Source organism: Balaenoptera ricei, chromosome 5 (assembly GCF_028023285.1).
Source record: "Balaenoptera ricei isolate mBalRic1 chromosome 5, mBalRic1.hap2, whole genome shotgun sequence".
NCBI lineage: Eukaryota > Metazoa > Chordata > Mammalia > Artiodactyla > Balaenopteridae > Balaenoptera > Balaenoptera ricei.
The window spans coordinates 7,285,232-7,306,108 of NC_082643.1; the positions used below are offsets into that span (position 1 = coordinate 7,285,232).

General features: G+C 37.8%; 1 protein-coding gene across 2 annotated transcripts in view; it reads right to left on the bottom strand.

Annotated features, from left to right (window-relative positions):
* MARCHF1 (membrane associated ring-CH-type finger 1) overlaps window positions 1–20,877 on the bottom strand; it is an 898,048-nt gene that overhangs the window by 477,211 nt on the left and 399,960 nt on the right. For both annotated transcript variants that reach the window (XM_059922369.1, XM_059922368.1), the window contains exon 3: window positions 6,831–7,015. The gene's annotated coding sequence lies outside the window, so the exon portion shown is untranslated. The remainder of the gene's footprint in view (window positions 1–6,830; window positions 7,016–20,877) is intronic.

Below are 20,877 nucleotides of genomic sequence, written 5' to 3' on the forward strand. Positions count from 1 at the left end.
TTATGAAGGCGGCGGCAAGTGGCTCGAGGTGATGTCGTAGGAATGAGCCGGGGAAAGCAATGCTCTCACTGCCATCCTCCCCCTTCAGCGGTCCCTCAAACCGAGAGATTCTAAATGCATGTTGGCATCCTCAGTGCTCCCTTTGTGCTGCAGAGAATCGAGTTAAATGTGGGCTAATCAGCAAGTTCTAAATATCCTGATTAATAAAACATGGATAGCGACACCTGTTCCTCCCATGCTCCTAGACACTTCCGCATCAAGAATTTTGTTCTACAATCTTTCAAACACAGTGATCACATCGAGTCTCATTAAATCAGCCATAAGTTCATAATAATTTCCAAAATCCACACCCGAGGAGTTTTAACAATCTACCTGCCTAACTGAGCCCACAATTTAAAAACTACTGACCAGGGTGTGTCGGCAATTACTATTTTCATTTAATAGTCAATAAAATGTGTTATTCAGTCTTACTGATTAATGCAATTATCCACAACATCTGTTTTAAACAAGAAAAATTAATGTGAATTACGCTAATTTTGTTTCTGAAAGCACATAATAATACGGAAATTTCCTGGTTTTCATTATAGAAAAGTCTTTCAATACTATTAGCATGCCCAGTGGAGTTCACACTAAGCACATGGGACTCTCATACACAATTTAGACTCAGGAGAGTCCTTGGAAAGTGTACTTTTGGAAAAATGAAAAGTGAATTAGCCTTTCTACCCCCTGGCATTCTCCCTGTAGCGTCAGGCTCACACCTGCTCAAAATGCATTTCACTTGGATAATACAGAGCATTCTGGGTAAATGTGCACAGGTTATTCATAAATTAACGTTTGTGATGGCTTTACCTAGAACCCGGCTCTCTCCAACCTCAGAAGTCAGCTGCTACACTTTGGCAAAGAATCATTTAGGACCCTGTCATGTTGTAAGTGACTTAATATCCAAACAAGAAAATGACTTAAACAATAAAGAACATATATTGAATCATTTTGTTTGGTTTTGAACAAGGTTTGGTTTCTAGCAAGAACTGACCCCATGGCTCAACCGACATCACGTAGAACGTACGTTTTCTTTCTCTCCTTCTGTCCTGCCTGTTTCCAAGTCAGATTCAGCATCCACCGCATCTCTGGTCCCCTTGAAGCGCCAACCTTTTCCCTCACAATATCCTGTTACAGACCTGAAGTCCTCACACAAACCATTCAGAAGAAGAGAGCTAGTCTATTCCAGAGGCTTTCAGGAAGAGTAAGGCTTCTCTTCCCAGGAAGTTTACTAAAGGCTCCACGTGTGCTATCGATTCTGATGGAGTTATGTTTCCAGTCCTGAGCCATTTCCTATGACAGAGTATTACGATACACGATCGGTTTAAGCCCATCAAGGCTGTCCTGAGTCACTCGGCTGAACATGGCAGGGCTGGTTCTCTGAGCACGGTTACTAGAAGGCAGAATGAATGGTGGGCAGCAGATAGCAGGTGTCCACTGAAGCAGGTGTCCCATCCTGCCTTAGCTAAACCTGCCTTTGGGGACAACCGCGTCCCTGGGTGTCCAGAGTGAAGCACGATCACATGGTTATATTAAAGGAGTAACAGAAGAAGATAAAAGGCTCTTTTTTTTTTTTAAATTTTATTTATTTATTTATTTATGGCTGTGTTGGGTCTTCGTTTCTGTGCGTGGGCTTTCTCCAGTTGTGGCAAGTGGGGGCCACTCTTCATCGCGGTGCGCGGGCCTCTCACTATCGCGGTTGCGGAGCACAGGCTCCAGACGTACAGGCTCAGTAATTGTGGCTCACGGGCCTAGTTGCTCCGCGGCATGTGGGATCCTCCCAGACCAGGGCTCGAACCCGTGCGCCCCGCACCGGCAGGCAGACTCTCAACCACTGCGCCACCAGGGAAGCCCAAGGCTCTTACTTTTGAAATGAGATCTAGCAAACTTACTTTTTTCTGCATTTACCAGTAAACGTACTTTTTTCTCTAGGGGACAAGCTTGAGATGTTGAGTGAGTTTCTCAAGGTTAAAAGGCTTTAGGGAAGCCAGGACTGCATTTCAGGTACTCTGAATCTCAGTACAGTATCCTCCCTACCAAACTCTTTTGAGCATTATTATTTATTTTTACCTTATTTTCTAAATTTTAATAAAATTAATTCTAGGTATATTCTATAAATTGGACCCATTTTGTATTGCATCTAACCTATGAGTCATGGGCAGCTAACCCTCACAACAAGAAACCCAAACTTCCCCGTTCAGAGGTTAGCAGCTTCGAGGGTTACATGAACTCTTCTAAGTTTGGGGATTGTAATTTTGTGCCTTGAAAGAAAAAAATCAGTAAATTCGGTAATAATAGAAAGGACAAAGAAACTGGCAGTCAGAAGGCCCATGTTTTTGTCCCAACTTTACCACTAACTACTCGTATGACGTAAGTAAGTTATTCATCCTCTGTGGGTTTCAATTGTGGAATTAAGAAAAAGACTTTTTAAGGGACTTTCTGATTCTGGAACCCTTTGATCCACAAATTTTGGTTAAGCAATGGGAAAAGTCTGTGGTACTTTAATTGTAAAGAAACACATAGAATTTGGAATTAGATTGGCTAATCTCAAATTAGCCTCTGGCCCTGAGATTAAATATGTTATTTAACTTTTATGATTTTTCTATGCTTTTTCTAATTCTAAAAATAGAACTAATAAATCTATAATATATCCACTATTTCAAAATGATTAATATTCCAAAAGCCATATTTTTTTCAATTCGCCAAAGTTCATGAAGGGATTGCCAAGTAAGAGATCAGCCGCTACTTGGAGTAAGGAAAGGTGTCCCTTTGGGCTATCACTGGAAAGACAAATAGAAGATCTTGAAAGGGGTATCCTAGGAAAGAGGAAGGGAAGTTAAAGATTCTTTAAAAAAAAAAAAAGGAAGATTGAAGTAGAGAAATATAAAATTGTGAACGCAGGGAAGGAAAATGTACATATAAACAAAGGTTTATTTGTTTTGGTTTTCTTCCCCCCAAAACCCTTCAAAAGCATGGTTGTCATGCACGGTCAGTTTGAGAGTGAGGAAAAGTTGGAAGGAAAGGGTTCCAGCCTTTTCTCCTCCGACGCGGCCCCCATCATCTGAGGAATGACGGATTGTGCTGATAGAGGCCTGGCAGCACGCAGCAGGGCAAGTAGTAGGAACACTGCGCTTGGTCCCTGGTTTATCTCCACATTTGCAATACAATGGATCTTAGGGACATTTGCTTATAAATTCCAGAAGGTCATGGGGAGTACGTGCTACAGGTTAACTAAACACTGGACTTTGTACAATCCTTATAATTTCCTGTTATGGAGTATGAAATTAAAATACCCCTGAGGTCTAAGAATTTGATTCCCCTTGTAAGAGACAGATGTCTTATAGGCCCAGATCCCTAGTGTGAATTAACTGCAGCCTAATAAGTGATGTTAATCTATGTAAAAAAGGAGAAGACTGGATTAATAGAAAAGTGGCCATTTGGAAAAGCAGGCAAATGAGAGTTAAAGAAGCCAAACTGGTCAGTCTCTGTCTTCAACGAGAGAAGGAGAGCTCCGGAGAGACCTGGAGCTAGGGACCTCATCAGAGGTGCACTTCCCCCGTGGCCTTCTCAACATCCCGGCTTTCCCCAGGTGTAGATGAACTAACCCCACCCCAAACCAGTTGATTTCCCTCCTGATTCCACGCTACGAAGGAATGTCTGGTTACAAATTCCCTTTCCAGAACTTTCCTGCTTGCAGTCAAGCATTTCATCACTAAAATAAATATCTCCAGGTACAAATTAATAAATTTGACCAACTGCATTGCACATACACCTTCTGTAATTTTGATGAGTCTGTTCACTTCGTAAGAGATTGATCACCTCTGGTTGTGCTGATAAAATCTTGTGTCTGAAATGCAAGCCCGAGGCACACCACCCTTTAACTGCCCAAGGACCTCCAGAGCCGATGTCTCTGGAAGATGAATCTGCATCTTTCCCTTGAGCACTAATACAAACTATGTCCAAACTGGATGGATTATGTTATTTTGTGTTTTGCACTTCCAGGGTTAGTTAACTAAATAGATAAATGATTATAATGCTATACCATGCAAAATATGTCAAAATGTATATGCATTATAAAGCTTGGGGTTAGATTTATTATTTTTTAAGATCTTAATCTATGTATTTTTTACAGCTTAAATCTTCTGGAGTGTAATAATAGCTACGAAATAGTTTCCACGTTTTCTCTTTTTTTATATGCCTTAAAACAAAAACAAACAAAAAAACTATATATAAAGTTAATAGATTAGTATATTTGAAAGACTCCAAGTTTCTAAAAGAACAAATTAAATTGACTCACATTTAAATTAGCAAAGTCTTAATTCTGAAACTAGATGGTTTGCCCCATATGCACATGTATTATTTGGATAACTTTAGCACAGGCAAAATACATTAAGGAAACTTCAAAGGAGGATATGTCTCATTTGTTCAACCATCAGGAAATGTCCCCATGTATACAAGATGTTTTGCCTTCCTTTGGAGAGAATCGAGACTTGAAATTACCGAAATCATTGTCCTGAATAGATTCGTTTTGCTTTCCACACACAGGGTATGCTGTTTAATTTATCCAATTTAAATGGCATTCACAACTTTTCTGGACTATTTATTTAGTCCATCAAGACAAACAATTTAATGGCTCATAAGATTTAACAGTATGTTTCAATATACTCTTAAAGAAATACTTTTAACTCCATCCTATAGAAAACTAAGATGTACTTGAACCTGAAAAGAGCTTCCCTTTCTGATGCTCAGAACTATGTCTCTTTAAGAAAGTAATATATAAGCTGGGAATTTCCTTTATTTCTCTCATAATTAACCCAGTTTTCCTATAGAATGTCCACTGACTCACACTGTGACATAATAAGTGTGTTTGCCCCTGAAGAAAACACAGCTGCTCATAAATGGAAACTTTTTCAAAAGACTCTTGAGGATTTCTAAAGATGTGGCTTAACATCAACATCAGGATAAAGATCGTGGTTATTTACATTTGAGGTTGAATAATTTCATTATTATTTCTAACAAGGAAACAACCAAGTGTGATTTATTTAAAAAGTCACATAAGCCACTCCAGCTTTATCTGACTCACTGCCAAGTAGACATGAACAGCAGGACATTTCTGGTGGTGACATAATGCCAAAGAAGGGGGTGGGAATCAAAACAGTGTTTTCATTTCCAAATATGGTTCAGATGTTGATCATTATGGATATTAAACAAAATTGCCACCCAGTATTCTCATGTGAAGTTTCCTTCCAAATCATCTTAGGATCATGCAAAGAATCTAGATGATGAGTAAATAATGTATAACTTTCATAAATCTTGCTTTTAGCATTTTCATACCCATTTTCAGAATTGACCAGTGTCTCTCACTCCACACCCCACCCAATACACTTAAGAGATGGCTCTTTGATATTCTAATAATCACATCACCAAGTCAAAAGAAAGAGCCATATCATAGAGAACAGGTCCAGTTAATACTTAGCTGATAAATTTCCTCACTTTGCAGATATTTCATTCTCAGAAACTCCACAAATACGCCATGAGCCTATGGCAGGGCAATGACTGGAGTAAAAGCGTCTGTCACTACATGAGTCAGACACATCTTCCGACGTTTCCTACAAACTCTAGACACGTCATGATCTGCTTGCTCTTTGATCACATTTTCAAAATCAGTACAAAGAAAGTACAAAGAGGCTACACATGTCTTTTCTCCCTTGAAGGTGATTCGAGTTCATTACTCTCTTCCTCTCAGGCTCTCCTTGACACTCCACTCCCTTTGTTTCTTTCATTTTGGTTTTGTTTCATTGCCCCTTCTGTCCCTACCATCCATTCTTAAGAAAAAAGAATGAACATACAGAACTAGACATGGGGGAAGCTCATTTTCTACAAAGCTAATGAGTCCTGAGGACTAGACAACAGTTACGTTGAGGGGAACAACAGGATTACAGATTCTAGCATTCTGTCTCAAGATCCCTTTTAGGGGAACACAACAACATTTATAATATTTTCACGTAATATCCTTGAGTCTGCTCAATCTCCTTAAAAATGCTTTGAAATAAGTTCCCAGCATCTTTCAAGCAGTTTCACTTAGAACAGCCCCGACTAGATTTCACTAGGCAAAATAAAGCCTAAATGTAATAAGTTGAATATTCTATTTCTCTAGCCCATGTAAGTTTCAAATAACGCTTTTTTTTCATGGAGAAAAACAATACAAATGAAACAGACATCAAACAAAAGTAATCCACACACACCCCTGAGAACGAATACGGAAGCAGTAGATCGTATGAGGCAGTGAAGTGCCGTCCTAATTCATATTATGTCATCAGCGACACAGCTGTCACAGCTCTCACTTCTGTGTCACTGCGTTAAGAAAGTTATTTTCAAACATTGTAGCTTAATGGGCAGTGGGCAAAATTAGCAGCCATCAACAGCCCCACTGTCTGAAAATGAATGACAGCAGTGTCACAGCCGTCCAGGGCACCCCTGGGCGCCATCCGAGTCCAAAGGGACTCTGTAGGATGTTTAGACAAAGAGAAGTTTTTATCTTTCAAGCAGCAAGTGTCCTCAAGGATTTGGTTCCTTCATTCAGAAAATAAAGGTTACACTTAATATGCTCCTGTTCGCTACCAATGATGGATTTGGTCACGAAGAGGACGGTCCTCTTCCAGTGGACCATCACACACTGAGCGGGGTAGCCCAGATGCTCTTAAGCCTTGGCCACTCCTGGGGGCACACAGAGCAGTGCTGGCGGCAGTTGGCTTGGCTGTCCTAGTTGATCAAATCAAACCTCCTCTTACCTCGACTTCCTTGTTCTTCTCTTTGTTTCTGCCCACTGAACTTCGCCCATTGCTGGCCGCCTCCCGGGTGGGGATTACGGAAATCTGGTGGAGGGGCATAGCGGCAGAGCTGCAGGTGGCTCTTCACTCGCCCTCAGGAGCCCACCTGCACAATTGTTCATATCCTGGCTTTGCCAAGCTCAGTTCTAAACAAAAAGGGGGAAAATAGTGTTTGAGACACTGTGCAGCAGAAGCCAGGGTCTCTGGCCAAAATGTCAAACACGCCGAAAGGGAATGGAAAAGAAATGCAAGAGCAAATAATCCAGGGGGGGTTGCGTCTCAGAAGAACGACTGACTGCAAGTCATAACCGCTCCGCTTTGTCACTGGAGCACCCCCTCTCCCCTGAGAGCATTGTGGGAGACAATTCAATTTCTAGGGTACCTAATAACTGTCATGGAAACCAAGGAAACGTAGGTCTCACAGGCCCTTATTAGCAACCGCTTCCTTTAATGGCACCGACTCCCATATCTGCAGCGGCTGCCACTTCTGTTTTTGTTTCTCCCTGATTCCCCGGGAGCCCGCTGAGCTCCCAGAGACACCGCATCCTGCTGACTAGGGAAATAAGCAGAAGGCTGAAAAGCTTAGTGTCCTATTTGGAGCCAAATCTCTTCCCTGAAAGGCACGGCTAGCTGGCTGTGCCCTTAATGCATCGCGATAATCTGCTTAGGCCAAAGGATCTGCCTTGAAGTGAAGAGCGTCCAACGAGGTGTTGAAAAAATAAGAGACTGGGAACAAGTGCAAATGTCTTTCTTTGGCTGGTTATTAGAGAGAGCTGCCTACTGCCTGCACTTCCTCAGTAAGACATCGGCAACAGGAGTCAGGCATCCTTACTCCGAGGCTTGGAGCCCCAAACTGCCCATTTCTGCTTTAACTGCCACTCCTGTGCTCCCGGAAATATATCTGTTACAACCAAGAGTATTTTCTCCTTGCTTTTCCAGGAAGGGAGCAGACTCTGCTAAAGACTTCACTGTCCTCTTTATAGATATACAATTTGGAGAAAATGAATGTTTAATCCAGATTTCTGCCCTTCAAATTAAAAAAAAAAAAAATCCAATCTCTCAGTGGAGTGAGTTCTCAAAATATATTAACTTTTAAAAAATCCTTTTTCTCCTGTGATCATGTCTTCTTTGTTAGGGTATTTGGTATTCTGTTTTTAAAAGGACAGACTTTTCTTATTTTAATACATGCACTTTCTGTTTTCCAGACGTTATGAGTAAATCAAATCTCCCACTATCTTTTGTGCTTCTTCACCCCAAAAAAAGCAACATTCAGGAAATTTGTTGTTTTTACATGTCTTCAGGCACTTACGTGTTCAAATTTGTCCCTAATCACATAGGAGATATTCAGAGTAGTCTCTAGCTGCAATTCATCTCTAACTAGCTTTGTATTCCATAACAATAATGCCATTTCTATACGACATTCAATTTGTTTAAACTCGGGCAAAGATAAAGAGCAAAAAAGGTAGTATTCTCATTGGCAATTAAGCCAAAGATCATCAAAGATTGCTAAAAATCTTTAAATGTTTACTGAAATGAACACTTTGATGTACTTGCAAGTTTAATCTATTTTCAGCCTAAATTTGCCCCCTCACTGGAGCCCTGGCTCTCTGGCCACCAGGCTCATCTGGGAGATTTCATAACAGGGGGATGGATATCTGAGACTCACTTTAAGACAGATTCATGTTCAGCCAGTCTGCAGGGAAAATGTGAAGTAGACGCTTCTTTAATATATCACAGAGGATTCGAACATAAAACAAGTTTGAGAATCACCACAGCATATCAATAAAATAACCTTGGAACAATAAGCTATTTCAAGTTTACCTAGTGACAAATGTCTTGCTTTAAAATAGTAAAAAATAGAGTTTGATAGCCCTAAACCTAGTATTTATTCATCATCTGAGGTCACAAAGTGTATCTGTGAAGCTTTAATGAAGGGACTAAAAGCCAAACTCTTCCAAAACTGCCACGTCCAAAGTTAAGTACATAATGCTTAAACATTTCTGTAGCTCAAGGATCACACCTATGACCTGTCATTGTGAGGTTGGCATTTCCTTAATTTAAAAATAACCATTAATCCCTCTATCTAAAAGGACTGTCTTAATTAAGGAAAGGATGTAAACAGAAATCTGTAAATTTAATAGTGTGTGACAAATACTAAAATGTAAATTATGAACCTGTTTAGAAAAGTAGTATCGTCTGTGTTTACATCCATGAGAATTTCCGTAAAAAGCTAAGGCAGCTTTCCAGATAATTTAGACTTAAATACTTTTGTTTAAAATATTCATTGAAGTCACAGGAAAGGAGATTTTTAGCTTGAATTAACTAAACTGGTATCTTAATCCTTTACCTCATTATGCATGTGCTGTTATCCCTTGTTTGCTCTGAGTTTTTTTTAAAAACTCAGATTTGAATTTCAAGTTAATTTTGTTTATGTGGTTGAGTCATTTCAATTAGCTTTCTTTTATCTTAAAGTTTAGAATATAAATCAGGAAAAAGCTTTACCTTGTCAAGTATTTTACACACTATACAAGAGTTTAGTTCTTATTAACATAATAAACATGGTTTATCATGTATTTTCAACTAAATGCTTCATAACAGGAATAATTAATAATCAGGATGTTTAATAAACACTTCCCTAGTACTGTATGAGGTATTGCCACAAATTAAGCTTTTAAAATTTTCAAATCAGGGGAAAAAAAATGCTTTGAACACTCTGTGGGTTCTAATACCGTGCAGCCTTGGAACACTGGAACCTACAACAGCCAGTGTCAAGGACGCATTTATCTAACACCTTTGCTTAACCAGCTCCCAGGGTGCTCTCCTAGCTAGAAGCATGAAGTCTCACTGGGATGACTCTTTATGTAACAATCCAAAGCTAAGAAAAATGTAATGGAATGCATTTCTCCTGTGGGAGCACAGTCTATCTCGCGCACTAATTAAACTCTACGGGATAAACAAGAAGCAGTGCACTCAACAGCTGAGCACGACCAGACACTGGCCCCCATATCAGAGAAGAGGCCCAGATTCTAGAATCACTCAGCTGATTTGTCTCTACATACACAATCATAAGACATGATCCAGATTTCCAAACTTGATTTTTGTGGATACTACTGACCATAATTATCGTTGAAACCACCCTGGAATATTCTCTCTCTACCTGGATGCTATTCCACACACACACCTGAATTGCATTTCTTTTGGCTTCCAACCCCTGGCTCTGGGGACAGTACCCTAATTACTTCCCCTGGCTAATAACTTTGGGGTTTGCAGTTGATGATTCTAATGCTGGGACCTCGGACTTTCTGAAGAGGTTCTGATTTGGTGTTTCTCCTTGCTCTCAATAGCCTCGGTTGTCTCTAGTTTAAAAGGAAAACAAAATGAAATATACATCTGATCCTCTACTATAGGACCTACCTCAGTCTTTGCCAGCTTCAAGAACTAAAAAATGACCTCTAAAAGGTTTATTAGGTTTGATTGTAATTAAGCAAGAAAAGAAACTCATTATTAGGCAAAGACAAGGAACCAAGTAAACATCTGCTAATGCTTTACTGGAGAAACTGATAATTCAACAAACATTTATTGAGCATCTTCTGTGTTTTCTGAACCAGGCTAGGAATTAAGGGGCAGGAGGTAATATATAAAATTATGTGGGACAATCTCAGTAGTCAAGAAATTTGCTGTGTCTTTAGGGGGATAGGACTTCCACAGGTAAGTCAGTTTGAAAAATACATGGTAAAATACAATCAACATTCAAAACATAATATAGAATATTGAATGTAAGGGCCAAAGAAGGTTTGAGCACCAAGAAATCATTATAAGTCTAAATAGTTCATCTTAAGGAGGAATTGGGGTCCGGGTTGGGGCTTAGTAGAGAGAAGGTGATCGAGTCACTTCAAGTCATAGAGATGAATGTGAGATTGGCAGGTTCAAGTTCAGGACACACGTTTTTTAAAACGACAGAAAATTTGTTTCAGGTTATCAAGTTGTTTAAGCCATGTATGGCCATTCGAATGTGACACTGATTGAAACTTGGGAGGAAGAAATCAGGCCAAAGGACTCAAACAGAAAGTCTAGGCAAAGCAGTATCAAAGTTGTAAATGCATTGATAGAGGGCATGGAAGTAATAAAGGTAAGAACTTGAAGAGAATTCTGAAAATGGAAACAAGACATTCTGAGCTGGGGAAAGGAGATTTCATAACGTGTCCCTGTTGAATGGGAGGAAACCTGGATGGAATGAGCTTTCGAGGTGCCATTGCACAAGGCACTGGATGGCCACTGTCACAGGTCATCAGGAAGAATGGATGAACAAGATAGCACCACACAAAGACTTTATGATAGCTGATAAAAGAGGAGAAAGGAACTTGGATTGAAAATGCTGTTTTTACTGGGGAAGTATTGAACCATATGCTTATATAGAGTTATGTAGGGTTAGGGAAAAACTCAAACAAGCAAAATAAGATCAACGGGAATAATGAGAGGGAAAAAAAAAAGGGGGGAAATAATTAAAATTTCTGGTTCTGGGTTTATAAAAAATGTGCAATGTAATGAAGCATTTCTAAAGTGGTGTGTTTTTCTGTGTTTTGTCTGATAGTTGGAATTCACTTTGTGATTATATTTGGTATATACAAGCATCTTTCGTAATTAGAAGAACATCCATTTAATGTAGACATTTTATCCCTGAAGACCTTTCAGAAGCAATCAGATGATCAACTTATGAAACTGAAGACAGGATGATGGCTGGGATGAACTTTCAAAGTCCTTGATTTTATTCTCTGGAAAGCATTGGTCCTAATTTTGGACACATCTATTTTCTGAGGTTGAAGCAGATTACAATGAAGCCAAGGAATTCATTTCAGTCTTTTGGAGAATCAATAGCAATCCTCACAGTCACATAAAATGTGTGATAATTACAGCAGGTGCTGAAATAGTCAGTTGTACTAGTTTGTATTTTTATATTATGCTCATGACAAAAGAATATCATCAGAAACAGAATCTCCTTATTAATTTCATAGGACTGATCTTTGCTCCCTTCTAATTTGCTAAGGGAAAGTAAAAAAGGTCATTTCGTTCAATTATCTAAAAAAATGACATGTTAGAAGTAATCAAAATTCTAAGGAACATAAGCATATATTATTATTTACTTAGCTTTGTGGACATAGTTTAGGATTAAATAAAGGCGAGTATTTAATGTTCTATTTTTTTTTCTTGGCCAGACAAATAGAACTAAAATTTTGTTTAAAAACCAAGATTTATTTTGGAAAATAAAGTTAAACAGCCTTGCTCTCCTACCATATAAATCTACAAGTTAGTCTTTGCTAATGTCCTCTATAACTTTCAAAATATTCATATATCTGGTTGAACAAGGAACAGATAAGAAAAAACAAATCTCTTAGGGCAAATATCTATTTTTTCACGTATCTTCAGAAAATGGAAAGCAGTTATCCCAAAGCATAAACTGGCATCTAGAGGGGAGATGGAATCACGGTAGTGTTCAAGTCACTTGTTGCTTCAGAACCTTGCCACCCGGTCTTCAAGGAATGGGGTGGGGGTCATTTTCACACGGGTAGTGATGTTCTGCCCTCTATATTCTGGAATGCCACTGTCAGCATCTCCAGGGTCTCAGGAACCCCCGCCTCCTCAGAGCCCAGCAGGAAAGCTCCTCTCAGACTTTCAATGACTTAAAGAAGGAAATAGTAGTTTCTCCTCATTCGTGTCAAAACTCCGACTTAATGCATCAGAAAATTAAAGAGCAAATTTAATTAAGTGCTTCTTGTATGGTTTTAAGATATTATGCAAAGGACAGTTGGCCCTGACATTCCTAATCAGGTACACACACACACACACACACACACACACACACACATATACAAGCACATGCACAAAAAACACAAAACAAGTAACATTACTTTGGACTCCTAAATAAAATTTAAGTCCAGATGTAGAGATACACATATCTGCTCAAATATTATTTATTTGAATTCTCTATAAATAAATTTCTCTTACTGGTCTTTATTCAGTGTAAATTGAAAATAGAATCATAGAATTTTATATTTGGAAGTAAAATTGGAAAGCACCCTAGCATTTTAGAGATGACCAGATTAAGTCCCAGGAGACTGAATGTTGTGACATATTTGGAGACTAGCTGATGACAGAGAGAATGCAGAACGGTCTCCTGATTCACAGAGACTCCTCCCCTTTCACCATGATCTGGCCCAACCTTACGAGTATAAAACTTAGATATGTTTTATTTATTTATTTTTATTTTTCATTTTTTGAAAATCAAGGGTGTTTATTTGTAATTCCTACATGCATAGACTTAATCAAAATTACATGCTGTCTCAGCTAGAGATTTTTTTAAAAGATCTTTATTGGAGTATAATTGCTTTACAATGTTGTGCTAGTTTCTGCTGTATAACAAAGTGAATCAGCTATATGTATACATATATCCTCATATCCCCTCCCTCTTGCATCTCCCTCCCACCCTCCCTATCCCACCCCTCTAGATGGTCACAAAGCACAGAGCTGATCTCCCTGTGCTATGCGGCTGCTTCCCACTAGCTATCTATTTTGTATTTTGTAATGTATATATGTCCATGCCACTCTCTCACTTCGTCCCAGCTTAGCCTTCCCCCTCCCCATGTCCTCAAGTCCATTCTCTATGTCTGCGTCTTTATTCCTGTCCTGCCTCTAGGTTCTTCAGAACCATTTTTTTTTTATTTTTAGATTCCATATATATGTGTTATCATATGGTATTTGTTTTTCTCTTTCTGACTTATTTCACTCTGTATGACAGACTCTGGCTCCATCCACCTCACTACAAATAACTCAACTTCGTTTCTTTTTATGACTGAGTAATATTCCATTTATATATGTGCCACATCTTCTTTATCCATTCATCTGTCGATGGACACTTAAGTTGCTTCCATGTCCTGGCTGTTGTAAATAGAGCTGCAATGAACATTGTGGTACATGACTCTTTTTGAATTATGGTTTTCTCAGGGTATATGCCCAGTAGTGGGATTGCTGGGTCGTATGGTAGTTCTATTTTTAGTTTTATAAGGAACCTCCCTACTGTTCTCCATAGTGGCTGTATCAATTTACATTCCCACCAACAGTGCAAGAAGGTTCCCTTTTCTCCACACCCTCTCCAGCATTTATTGTTTGTAGATTTTTTGACGATGGCCATTCTGACCGGTGTGAGGTGATACCTCATTGCGGTTTTGATTTGCATTTCTCTAATGATTAGTGATGTTGAGCATCCTTTCATGTGTTTGTTGGCAATCTGTATATTAGAAATGTTTTAAATAAAAACAAGCTATGTAATAAATACATTTATTTATGCACATGATGCATTTATTTTGTCCGTGTTAGCTGTTCTGAGAGAAATATATTTTATGGTATAATTGTGAATTACATGTATCTCCTCTTTGGAAACCTCATTTCACTAAAAGCTCTAAAAAATTTTCTGGAAGATAGAAAAATATGCTACTTTCAATAACCAGTTACCACTAATTTCCCAGTTTTTGTAGCTTAAGGGTTTGTTTTTCTACTCAAAATAACAGAATCTGAGAAATAACTGGGTATAACCCCAATTGAGCAATGTATTTTTACAAGACCATTCTGTGCACAAAACTCTCTCTTGATCTTTCTGAGAACAAAAGTGATTACTCTAATTCTTTTAAACCAGCATGTATATTCCTTGCAGACTTCTAGACATAAGACATAGAATACCATCAGAACTTAGTAATACCTCTTTTCAGTGAGCTATACTACTCCATGTTATGGGTTAAGTTATGTCTCCCCAGAAATATATGTCAGAGCCTTAGCCCTCAGAACCTCACAATATGATTTTATTTGGAGAAAAGGCCTTTCCAGAGGTAATACATTTAAAATGAGTTATCAGTTTGGGCTCCAGACCAGTTCAACTGATGTCCTCAAAAAAAGGGAAAATTTGGGCACAGAGATGGAGGGAGATGCCATGTGAAATTTGCAGCTCTGCTACCACAAGCCAGGGGACTGCCAAAAGCCTGGGTCCAGCATAGATGCTGCCATAGGGTCCTGAGAAGTAGTCGTCTCAGCTGACACTGTGATCTTGGACTTTTAACTTCCAGAATTGTGAGACAATACCTTTTTATTGTTTAAGCCATTCAGTTTTGGTACATTGTTACGGCAGCCCTAGGAAACTGACTCCTATTGACAGGTCCTTTGAATCATTTTTACTATTAACCTTGTTCTAAAAGTGTATAAGTAATTTTTAATGAGCTGCTGAAAATAACTGGGTATAACCCCAGTTGAACAATGTATTTTAAGAGACCATTGAGTATACAAAACTATCTCTTGATCCTTTTGAGAACAAAGTTGCTTATTCTTATTTTTTAAACCAGCATGTTTTTCCTTGCAGAGTTTCAGAAATAAGTAAATGAAAGAAGAAATGAGCTACTTATTAATTGTGAGTAGCTAATATAATGGTCCCAGAAGAGAAAAAGTATACTAAATTCACTAAATATTCTCTTCGCATATATTTTGATTTTAAAATTAATGTTATACTCTAAATTATAATCTAATATGGATGAAAACATTATGTCAACATTTCAATTTACCATTATAAAAACAATATCATGAATGGAAGATAAGGAACAACTGAAACCTTTACTCCCTATTGGTTGCTTACATATTTTGTTGATAAATTAATACAATTTTGGCTAAACATTACCTACTCCATATTCAGACAGCTAAGATAGGTCTGATCTCTTTCTAGAAAAGAGGAAAGGAAGGATAAATTCAAAGGATAAATTTGCATTTCTACGTTTCAAATGCTGACTAAAAGAATTAATAAAAGCACTCAGATATCCTTGTTTTTAACTCTATACAATAGACTCTATTCCTCATCAAATCTAGTGACTTTTTTCTTCAAACTAGAAACACTTTCCAGTAAGAGGCAAATAACAGGTGTACAAAAATTAGAAAGCAATTTACTGAAATCTGAGCATCAAGAAAGACATGCTACTCGGATAACTGGGAAAACGGAAATGATATTCCAGCGGGCGTCCAGGCTTCCGTATCAGGCAGGTGTGTTCAACAGGAAATGACCCACGTGAGAGGGACAAATAGGGGAGCCTCTGAGGCACGATACATAAGACATGAGGGCTGACAAAGGGCCAGGTGAAGGCAGATGGTCCTGGGGATGGAGTCTTAGCAGAAGGGCGGTAACTACTGGGTCCTGAAATGGCGTATCTTTTTGGGAAATGAGAGTAACCATTAACAAGAAGCAAAACATTAGTCAGATGATAACAATGGGCCTCAAGTCCTGGGGAAACAGCTAAGGATAGAAAGAGGAGACCAAGGATAATGCAGCGAGAGCCACGGGCAGAAAAAAACAGCTTGAAAAGCAGCCTGAGGATGAAGAGTACACACCAGGGTCTGCATTTTGTTTGTTGCCTTATGTGTGGTTACAGGGCCTTGTCACAGCTAGAAAAAAAGCATGGGAAGGGTGGTAAATGGCTGAACTCAAGTGGCCTGGCCAGCTGGTGTACTCTGAAATAACGGAACACATATTCCTTGCCTTGAATATAGTCTAGCAGTTAGAGGCCCATCTGAGCCAATACAAGAAGGAAAATTATGACAGTCAGAGCTCTGTGAAAATAAAAACAGGCTATTTTTTTATTCTACAGTTTAGGGACAAACTTTATTGATCAAATAGGAGATACACAACCACTTACTGGGATGATAAAGGAATACACAAAAAATCTTTTTAGAGGCTGGATTCAGTAAATTCTGAAGTACTTTTTAATTGGGGATTCGGTGACATTAGATCTTGTGTTTATCCTTTGTACCTATGATTGTTCCTTGTATAAAGATAGTAATGTTTTGAAGCGATATATTTTAGTAAAGGGGAATTCAACATGAGTAGGAAGAGTGCTGCTGTTGATGACTTACTATAAAAAAAGAGCAGAAAAAAATAAAAGAAAAAAGCACAGGGGATAAGAGGTGTTAGATTTTATCACAGAAGATTTAAATCACCAGCTTGTGGCAACAGTGTAAAGAATTGAACTGTCTAGTTATTGACTATATTGCTTTTCAATTATACATTCCTTTTCTACAATTTAAAAATGATTGACTAAAACACACACACACACGGATTCTACATGTAAAAGGTCTAAAAGGAGGCATAAATAATAGAACAGATTCCTAACATAGTTAACTTTGAAATACTAAAGATTTTTTAAAGTTATTACTATAAAAAATTCATAAAGAAAAGACATTCAATAAAAAGATTAAAGGGTGTAAAATGTATGAAATAATATAAAATATGTGAAAATGGACTGTTGAATAAATATTAAATAAACAGTATTACTGTAACTACTTTTTAAGAAGAATAAATCAAAAACTTTATCAGATGGACATTACATCATTTTTATAGGATGCTCTCTGCATTCATGATTTGGTCTCCAAAATCTGATAAATTAGAGCATCACAGTAATCATTCAAATACCTTCTTATTTTTAACATTATTAATAATCATCTAGATTTTTTAACTTTCAAAGGCAGTAAGATTTTTAAATAGCATTAATTATTAACAGGAGTTCTATGGAAATACTTAAATAAATCAAATAATGCATGTCGACTTCTTGGCATGCGGCCTGTTGTGGAGGAAGCACTAAGTAAGTGTTAATCATTCATATTTGATGAAGTTTAATACATGTTTCAACCACAAAAAATGTACTGATACTTAAAAGAATAATGAAGATTAAATATAGTTTTTTAAAGAAATAATTGAGGGGCTTCTCTGGTGGCGCAGTGGTTAAGAATCCACCTGCCAATGCAGGGGATATGGGTTCGAGCCCTGGTCCGGGAAGATCCCACATGCCGCGGAGCAACTAAGCCCGTGTGCCACAACTACTTAGCCTGCGCTCTACAGCCCACGAGCCACAACTACTGAGCCCACGCACCACAACTATTGAAGCCTGCGTGCCTAGAGCCCGTGCTCCGCAACAAGAGAGGCCACCGCAATAAGAAGCCCGCGCATCGCAACGAAGAGCAGACCCTGCTCGCTGCAACTAGAGAAAGCCCCTGCGCAGCAACGAAGACCCAACGCAGCCAAAAATAAATAAATAAATATAAGTAAATAAATAAATAAATCTATTTTTAAAAAAAGAAGAAATAATTGAGTATGTTCCTTCAAACTCTACCTAAGAAAGGAGTATTCAAACAGTAAAACCTAATATTTCATACGTAAAGGGAATTATTTCCACTTGTTGATTAAACATAAATATGTATGCTAAGTTGAATTGCACTCTTTAAAAACTAAGAATTATAAGAAAATAGCATACACCTTGTACCTTAGTTTATACAGTGTAACTTTTCATGATCAGAGGGTTGCAGCAGTTCAGTTCAGTTATTATACATCTGAATTATTACGTTGCAGAAAATACCAATGATGACGATAGTAATTATTATTTGTTGAACCATCTACTATCTGCCAATTAATGTATCAGGCACTCTGCATATATATGTTACCTAACTTGGCTCTCACTATAAGCTTTCTAGGCAGAAGAATTGTCCCATTTAACAGAGAAGGGAACTGAGGTTCTGAGAGGTGTATGACTTGCCCAGGTTCCCACATATAGTCAATGACAGACTTAAGATTAAATATAACTCTGCCTGACACCAAACACCTTTGAAACAACATGTTAATAGAGAGAACGGATTGATGGAATGGAGAACAACTACGATACTGATGTGTGAGTGCTGATGAGATTCATCATGGTACCCCGGTTACGCCATCCCTGTAGTCCACACCACAAAGCCAGTCAATGGATGTTCTTAAAGCTTTAGTAACAGTGACACCCAGCTCAACGCATTCTATCATAACGTCTTCACTTTCATAGTAGTGGGCAAACAAATATATCCATCACAAGCTCCTATACTGTTAGGTCATTTCCTCAAGAATGTGGGACCAAGAGAATACTAAAACAGGCCAAAAATCTAGAAAATTAATTTTTAAAAGGTGGAAAAAATAAACTATTTTTATGCCAGATTATAAATCATTGAACTGAAAAGATAAGCGTTTGGGAAGACACTATTTCCTGAAAATTTTCACAGATGGTAGTCACCCTGGATGTCAAATAATCATAAGTACCTAAATTTTAGAAAACAAACTTAATTCGCTCCCCTAAGAGGTCTGCATACACACACAGAGAAACCGAACAACTTCATCTAAACTACCAAAAAGAATAAATTGGATTATTTGTGTTGAATATTTACTGATACAATTACTGAGTTGGATGGAATTTAAAAATTATCTTTAGTCCCTGTGGAGTCCACCAAGGAAGAAAGAACACTTGAGTAGAATATTAAGAAGTACTTATTCCCAGACCACACAGTGGACAAATATCTATAATTGGTTTGAAAATAAAATGCAATCTGAACTATGATTCTGTTATGAACATTTTACATAATTTAAAATTTGATATCCTTTCCTTCACAGAAGAACAACTACCTAAGAAAATGTTTACTACTATATAAAACTGCATCAATATAAAGAAGCAATAAAAACATAGATCTCTGTTTAGAATTTTAAAACTAACTGGGGATTTTTCATCTGTTGTAAAAGAGTCTGCAATTGCCCAAGGATCATTTTTCTAAAAATAGCTACAATTAGCAAATTAATAAGACATGAAAGAAAGTAATGACCATAAAATTTCCATTTAAGAACAGAGAGTTCAATGCATCTGCAATCATATTGTTCATTGATCTAATTTTTCTTTTAAAGAAAAGGCTAATATATATTTTATTCCTTAAATTACTTTAAAATAAAGACAACCATTTACTGTTATATGGAGTCTATATGAGATGAATACTAGGAAAACATTTAATAACTTCATCTAAGGTCAGCACATAAAGAGTTAAAAAGTATGTGGTTTGATTATACAATATGTGCGAAGCACAAGATAGATCATGACACATTCTGGGCACTCTAATAATTTAAGTTACAAACACCTAGGAACAGAAAGGAAATCACAGAATAAGGTATACAAGAGGCAAGCTAGATAGGATGAGGAAGGAAGCAACATGAGATTAAAAGTGGTGGTGGGGAGATTTCTTTCTCAGTTGTTCTGAGGCTTTCTCTCCCACTGTATATAACTATATACAATTGTAAAGAAATATACAACTGGGGAAATATATTACACGGATGTTTCCAGGCAATGGACAATCAGGCAACAGAGATCCATGATTTTTTTAAAAAGGGAAACAATGAGAAGATTCCTACAATTTTCTGGTTTTCTGCCTGGAGGCAACTTCTGGATTCTGGTACAAAGAAGAACAAAACCAGAACCTGGTTGTTTATTTTAACTGAGGAGATACAGATTGAGATGGAGGGAAATGAAGATGGCTGAAATTTGTGAACCAAAGAACCAGAAAGGACCTCAGAGAAAGAGCTCCAGAAATCTGTAGAAGTTTCTCCTCGAGTCTTTAGCTACACACTAATCTGCATGTTCATGAGGTGACACTCTGCAAGAAGAAGGAATGAAAGAACAACTTGCTGAGAGCCAGAAACCAAGCAAATCCCAGAGGCTACACACGGTTCAAGATCCAGCAAGTGAGAAAGAAGAGAATTTGTGGAATCGTCGGATACTCAGCAGAGATCCCTGGAAAATTATATCTTAAGAGAGTAAATTCTTCTAGACGTTCTCTAAACAAAGCTTAAAAGCCAGCCTCTAGAAAAAAAAAACATACTAAACCTCAAGTAAATTAACTGTTAGCTAAAACAAAATTTTGTACTTTTTAAAGGAAGATAGAAAAATCCAGATTCTCAACAATGGAATATTCAGAATGTCTGGCATTGAATAAAACATGATTAGACATATAAAGATGCAGCAAAATATAATTCATAGTCAGGATTAATGTCAGTGATGTGGCAAATCTAGAAATTATGGAGATGATGGAGTTGGCAGACTGTCATCATAATAGCTATTATAAATTGGCTCAGAGGAAAACAAATGTAGGA